Source organism: Colobus angolensis, unplaced genomic scaffold (genome assembly GCF_000951035.1).
Source record: "Colobus angolensis palliatus isolate OR3802 unplaced genomic scaffold, Cang.pa_1.0 Scaffold79, whole genome shotgun sequence".
Taxonomy (NCBI): domain Eukaryota; kingdom Metazoa; phylum Chordata; class Mammalia; order Primates; family Cercopithecidae; genus Colobus; species Colobus angolensis.
The window spans coordinates 539,460-546,441 of NW_012121709.1; the positions used below are offsets into that span (position 1 = coordinate 539,460).

Sequence of the window (6,982 nt, forward strand, 5' to 3'; positions counted from 1 at the left end):
GTAATCCCAGCACTTTGGGAGGCCGAGATGGGCGAATCACAAGGTCAGGAGATCGAGACCATCCTGGCTAACACAGTGAAACCCCGTCTCTACTAAAGAATACAAAACACTAGCCGGGCGAGGTGGCGGGCACCTGTAGTCCCAGCTCCTCGGGAGGCTGAGGCAGGAGAATGGCGTAAACCCAGGAGGCGGAGCTTGCAGTGAGCTGAGATCTGGCCATTGCGCTCCAGCCTGGGTGACAGAGTGAGACTCCGTCTCAATAAAAAAAAAAAAGAATGTATGTGTATATATGTATATTTGTATACTCATATAAACACAAAGACACATTGTATGTGTTTCTGTAATGTGTATATCTGTCTACATATGTATATACACATACACAATGTCTTTGTTTTTTTTTTTTTTTTTGAGACAGGGTCTTACCCTGTTGCCCAGCCTGGAGAGTGCAGTGGCATAATCTTGGTTCACTGCAGCCTCGACCTCCTGGGCTCAAGTGATCCTCCCATCTCAGCCTCCTGAGTAGCTGGGACTGACTACAGGCATGTGGCATCAAACTTGTCCAATTTTTCTATTTCTTTTGTAGAAATAGGGTCTTGCTATGTTGCCCAGGCTGGTCTCAAACTCCTGGGCTCAAGCTGTCTGCCTGCCTTGGCCTTCCAGAGTGCTAGCATTACAGATGTGAACCACTGTACCTGGCCTTTACAATGTCTATTTTAAAGATAATGGTTCAAGTTTTTATCATCTCACTGGCCCACTCTAATGGAACATCTATCCATCCATTGAAGAACTATTTATCATGGGGTAACTCTGTGCCAGGTACCGTGCTAGGCATTGAGTATTCCAGGTTTTAGGAAACAGCACATGCAAAAGTGCTGAAATGGGAGAAGATCTTGGCATGATTGAAGACTGGGAGAGAGCACATGTGGGAGCTGTGAGGCTGGGAAGATGGGAGGTAGGTGGGAGCAGACCACACAGGGATTCTTAATGTCTTTAGTGTCATGTGGACCATGGAGAGGAGTGCAGATTGTATTTTTAGAGCAATGCAAAATCATAGAAGGATGTGATCAGGGGAGTGGCATGAGCTGATCTATTTTAAAATATTTCTCTGGCTGCTGTGAAGGAAGGATTGTAGGAGGCAGGAGTAGATTCAGGGAGATGAGACAAGTGATGAGAGAGGCTTTGAACTTGGGTAGAAGTAGTTTGTGGAAAGTCTTTTTTGGAGGTAGTTTTTGTTTACTGCCTTGTCATCAAAGCAGAGATGCTGACCAATGAAACTCCATGAGAAAATAGTGATTTATAAAGACATAGCTATGCACTACCATGAAAAAGCTGCTTAAAAAAAAAAAACATAAAAAGCTGCTTTAACAAATTTTTTTTGTTTGTTTTTTTTGAGATGGGGTCTTACTCTGTCACCCAGGCTTACGACCTCAGCTCACTGCAACCTCTGCCTGCCAGGCTCAAGCGATTCTCCCACCTCAGTCTCCCAAGTGGCTGGGACTACAGGCACATGCCACCATGTCTGGCTAATTGTGTGTGTGTGTGTGTGTATGTGTAGAGGTGGGGTTTTGCCATGTTGCCCAGGCTGGTCTCAAACTCCTGAGCTCAGGCAATCCACCCGCCTTGGCCTCCAAAGTGCTGGAGATTACAGACGTGAGCCACTGCGCCCTGCCTAACAACTTCAAAAAAATTTTTACATTCAGTAGGATATTTATTGCATTAGTGTTGGTGATGGCAAAATATTGGAGACAGCTGATATGTTCATCAATGGGGGGCTAGTTAAATGAAATACAGTGTAGCATGCATTAGAACACTTTTCAATAATTTAACTTTTTTGTAGCCTTTTACTTCTAATGCTTGTCCCTATTGACCCCTTTTTTTTTCTGCATAACTTACTCTCTTACTGTAGGATATTAAAATTTAATTAATTAGATTAGAAATGAGGAATATTCTTGTAATCTGTAGAAAGTAACAAACTATAAACTTACTCCCCAAGAACAAATATAATAATTTTTCTGGAGTAGTAGGTAAAAAAGATATAAATTTATATGCATACAAGAAACTGAAATTAGACTTTATACATTTAAAGGTTACAAATGCAGTTTTTTTACGTGAATCTATTGTCCAGCATTGAAGTCTGGGCTTTTGGTGTAACCATCACCTGAATAATGTAAATTATACCCATTAAGTAATTTCTCATCCCTCAAAGTGCTCCCACCCTGAAATTAGACTTTGGATCCCTAGTTTAAATTTCACCCCTCTTTTTTTTGAGACAAGGTCTCATTCTGTCACCCAGGTTAGAGGGTGATGTTGCAATCATAGCTTACTGTAGCCTCAACCTCCTGGGCTCAAGGGATACACTCTCCTCAGCCTCCTGAGTAGCTAGAACTGCAGGCGTGCACCACCACATTCGGCTAATTTTTTTGATTTTTTGTAGAGATGAGGTCTGAACTCCTGGGCTCAAGCGATTCTCCCCAAGTGCTGGGATTACAGGTGTGGGCCGCCCCCGCCCCCCCAATCTAAACCTCCTTTCTCAGTATAGCAGCCTTGAGATGAAGTTCCTGAAATTACTGGCCAGCTTGACTGTTTCCCCACATCACTGGGGGAGGGGGATGCATAGATAAAATATTCAGCATCGTTGTATTTTCTTTTTGTTTCATCAGCATCTTTTTTAAAAACTCACGTGACATAAGTCCCGAGCCTTTGCAGATCTGCATTCAGATTTCGGGTGTGATTTCCTGGCAAATAGTTCAGGTTTGTAAACTCTTTTTTTTTTTTTTGATACAGAGTTTCACTCTTGTAGGGCAGGCTAGAGTGCTGTGGCACCGTCTTGCCTCACTGCAACCCTTGCCCCGCTGATTAACATGATTCTCCTGCTTCAGCCTCCCGAGTAGCTGGGATTACAGGCATGCGCCACCACACCTGGGTAATTTTTGTATTTTTAGTAGAGATGGGGTTTCGCCACCTTGGTCAGGCTGGTCTTGAACTCATGACTTCAGGTGATCTACCTGCCTTGGCCTCCCAAAGGGATTACAGGCGTGAGCCACCACACTTGGCCAAAACTTTTTTTTTTCTCTTTTTGTTGCTGAGAAATGTAAACTCTTACAGACAGGAATTACAAGTGTGAGCCACCGTGTCCAGCCTCTAACTATTGCTTGAAATAATGTAGAGACAGTTCCAGAGCCATGGAGAAGTATATGAAAAAGCAGTGTTAACTTAAATGATATACATGTCACAATTGCCTATGTGAAACTAACAAAATTATGCATGAGAAGTATCTATCCTGCATAACATCCACTAATAATAATAATGATGATAATAGTGAAAACTAATGTTTATTAAGTCCTTACTGTCTCCAGCCTCTGTGCTAAATACTGGTTACTAAGTTTCCCTGAAAATACTATTCTCATCTGTTTGTTCTTAATAACAGGATAGCGTAATTATAAATTGTAAATGAAACAATACAGTTTATTTAATAAAAGGGTAAAGGAGAAGACCACCTACCTTATCTTCTGTTGCTGATCTAGCTGATGGATGTAGGTGGTGTTTACCTAGTTTCACCTTTGGCAGTTGAAACTATTTTTTTTTTTTTTTTTTTTTTTTGAGACGGAGTCTCGCTCTGTCGCCCAGGCTGGAGTGCAGTGGCCGGATCTCAGCTCACTGCAAGCTCCGCCTCCCGGGTTTCTGCCATTCTCCTGCCTCAGCCTCCCGAGTAGCTGGGACTACAGGCGCCCGCCACCTCGCCCCGCTAGTTTTTTTGTATTTTTAGTAGAGACGGGGTTTCACCGTGTTAGCCAGGATGGTCTCGAACTCCTGACCTCGTGATCCACCCGTCTCGGCCTCCCAAAGTGCTGGGATTACAGGCTTGAGCCACCGCGCCCGGCCTACTTTTTTTTTTTTTTAAGAGACAGGGTGGGCCAGGTGCAGTGGCTCATGCCTCCTGTAATCCCAGCACTTTGGGAGGCCGAGGCGGGCAGATCACTTGAGGTCAGGAGTTTGAGACCATGGCCAACATGGTGAAACTCTGTCTCTACTGAAATTACAGAAAGATTAGCTGGGTATGGTGGTACATGCCTGTAATTCCAGCTACTTGGGAGGCTGAGGCAGGAGAACGCTTGAACCCGGGAGTGGAGGTTGCAGTGAGCTGAGATTGTGCTACTGTGCTCCAGCCTGGGTGCCAGAGCGAGACTCCGTCTCAAAAAAAAAATAACAACAACAAAAAAGAAATTTTTAGAAATATGAGATGAGAGCAAGAACAAGGGTATTTAAAAAAAGAAATTTTTAGAAATAAATAGCAGAACGTAGTAGGGAAAAGTTTGATTTCTCAAGTCGGCTTTGCACACAGGCACGTGACAAACATTCAGTAAGTATAGCTGTAATTTTAACCAGCTGTAATGTATCATAGCCAACATATTACATTTTTCTTTTTTGAGACAGAATCTTGCTGTGTTGCCCAGGCTGGAGTGCAGTGGCACCATCTCAGCTCACTGCAACCTCTGTCTCCTGAGTTCAAGTGATTCGTGTGCCTCAGCCTCTCAAGTAGCTGGGATTACAGTTGCATGCCACCACACCCAGCTAATTTTTGCATTTTTAGTAGAGACGGGGTTTCACCATGTTGGTCAGGCTGGTCTTGAATTCCTGACTTCAGGTGATCTGCCTGCCTCAGCCTCCCAAAGTGCTGGGATTAAAGGTGTGAGCCACCATGCCTGGCCATATATTGCTTTTTTCTTATTATCAGAGCCAGTTCATAATTGTGGAAAAATTAGTGTTTGTAACAATATAAGTATGGATAAATCATCTTTTTTATTTTGTGATTCATATAGCTTTGTTGTTGTTTTATTTTTATCTTGAGACAGGGTCTTGGTCTATCACCCAGACTGGAGTGTAATGGCACAGTCATGGTTCACTGCAGCCTCAGATGCTTGGGCTCAAGCAATCCTCCCATCTCAGCCTCTAAAGTAAATGGGACCACAGGTGTGGGCCACCATGCCTGGGTAATTAAAAAACATTTTTTTTTTTTCTAGAGACGAGGTCTCACTATGTTGCCCAGGCTGGTCTCAAACCTTTGGCCTCTGCCTCAGCCTTTAGAGTAGCTATGACTATAGGCATGTGCCATCACCCAGCTAATTAAAATTTTTTTTTTTTTTTTTTTTCTGGAGATGAGGTCTTTGTTACCCAGACTGCAAGTTAGTTTCAGATATCAACATTTGGTGTTTCCAAATGCATGGGGAGGCTTTGGGGCAAGTTTTTGGCTCATATGCATAGGTGCTCTAGACATTTACTTTGCAAATTCTTATTAAAATGACTACAGTAGCATACAGATAGGGAAAAATATCCTTGTCATCACCACCAATTGGGTGAGAAGAGACTGTGTATTAAAAACAATGACCATCTTTTTGCCACATAAAGAGCTGGTGGGACCAGTTTGAAGAGGGCTTTGTCAGCTACTTTCTGCCTCTTCCTCTTGAGTACGTGGAAGTTGGAGTCATCCTTGACAGCCTCCTGTTGACATCACCCAGGTCACAGATATGAACCTGTGTGGATGTAGGAGAGAGTAGTGGTGGGGCTCACCCCAAGATTGCTCTTCCTTCCCTTCTGGCCGCAAATGTTTAGTAAGGAACTGCTCTGTATTAACCATTTGCTAGGGGCTGCGGGTACAGTGGTGAAGAAATGGACATGTTCCTACTTGGGAGGCTGAGGTGGGAGGATTGCTTGAGCCCAGGAGTTGGAGCTGCAGTGAGCCATGATCACGCCACTGCGCTCCAGCCTGGGGGCAGAACGAGACCTTATCTCTAAAAAACAATAAAAGAAATAGACATGTCCTTTACCCTCATGGAACTGCCAGTCTAGCCTTCAACCTGGTGGCTGTAGAAACGTGTGATTAGATGCTATGTTGCTATGTTGAGTATCACCCCTGAAAAGCAGGGGGTTTACTGAGAAGGTAGGATGGGGGATCTGAGTGTGGGACCACCAGAGGGAAAAGCACATGTAGAAGTCACATGTGGCAATTGGAGGAAATCGGAGACGTGATCAGAGAACCAGAGTCAACCAGGGGCCATGCTGTGCAGGGTCCTGTTAAGATCTGTGACTTTATTCTGAATGTTTTCTTCCGGATAACATCTAAATTTCTAGTTCCAAAGGTGAAACTCCAAGGGTGGGTTCTGTGCTAAGCATTTTGCATGTATTAATTAATTTCTACCACATAACATTGCTGTGAATTAAGACAGTTTCTAAGCATGGCAAGAAACCCAGAAATCATAATGGAAAAATCTGATAAATTTAACCATGCCAACATGAACCTCTGTAGGAAAAAAAAATACCACAGACTAAAAAGGGGGACAAAAAAAAAAAACGGAGACAAATATTTGCAACACCTACAGTAAAGGGTAATATTCTAGTTATATCAAGAGCTACAAATCAATAAGAAAAAAATCTAATAGGAAATGAGCAACGACAAACTGACAACTCATAGAAAAGGAAAAACAAGTGGTCTGAAAACATGAAAAAGTGTTGAGTCTTACAAAGAAATGCAAACTAACATGGCACCATTTTCCATTAATCAGATAGACAAAGATGAAAGAGTCTGGTAATATACGCAGTATTGGCACAAGTGAGGGAAAACAGCAGATTTCACACTGTATGCCCATCCAGACCAGTACCTTATTTTGAGGGTGGTCTGACAATATTTGTCAAAATAAAAAAATTACATATAGTCATGTGCCACATAATGATGGTTCAGTTGATGATGGACGGCATACATAATGGTGGTCCCATAAGAATATAATGGGCTGGGCGCGGTGGCTCTGGTCTGTAATCCCAGCACTTTGGGAGGCCGAGGTGGGCGGATTGTCTGAAGTCAGGAGTTTGAGGCCAGCTTGGCCAACATGGTAAAACTCTATCTCTACTAAAAACATACAAAAAAATTAGCTGGGTGTGGTGGCGGGTGCCTGTAATCCCAGCTACTCAGGAGGCTGAGGCAGGAGAA

At 43.2% G+C, this 6,982-nt stretch overlaps 1 protein-coding gene across 1 annotated transcript in view; it reads left to right on the forward strand.

The window, feature by feature from the left end:
- The window catches only part of PTPN11 (protein tyrosine phosphatase, non-receptor type 11), a 103,439-nt gene that overhangs the window by 5,529 nt on the left and 90,928 nt on the right, over window positions 1-6,982 (forward strand). The gene's annotated exons all lie outside the window — the stretch shown is intronic.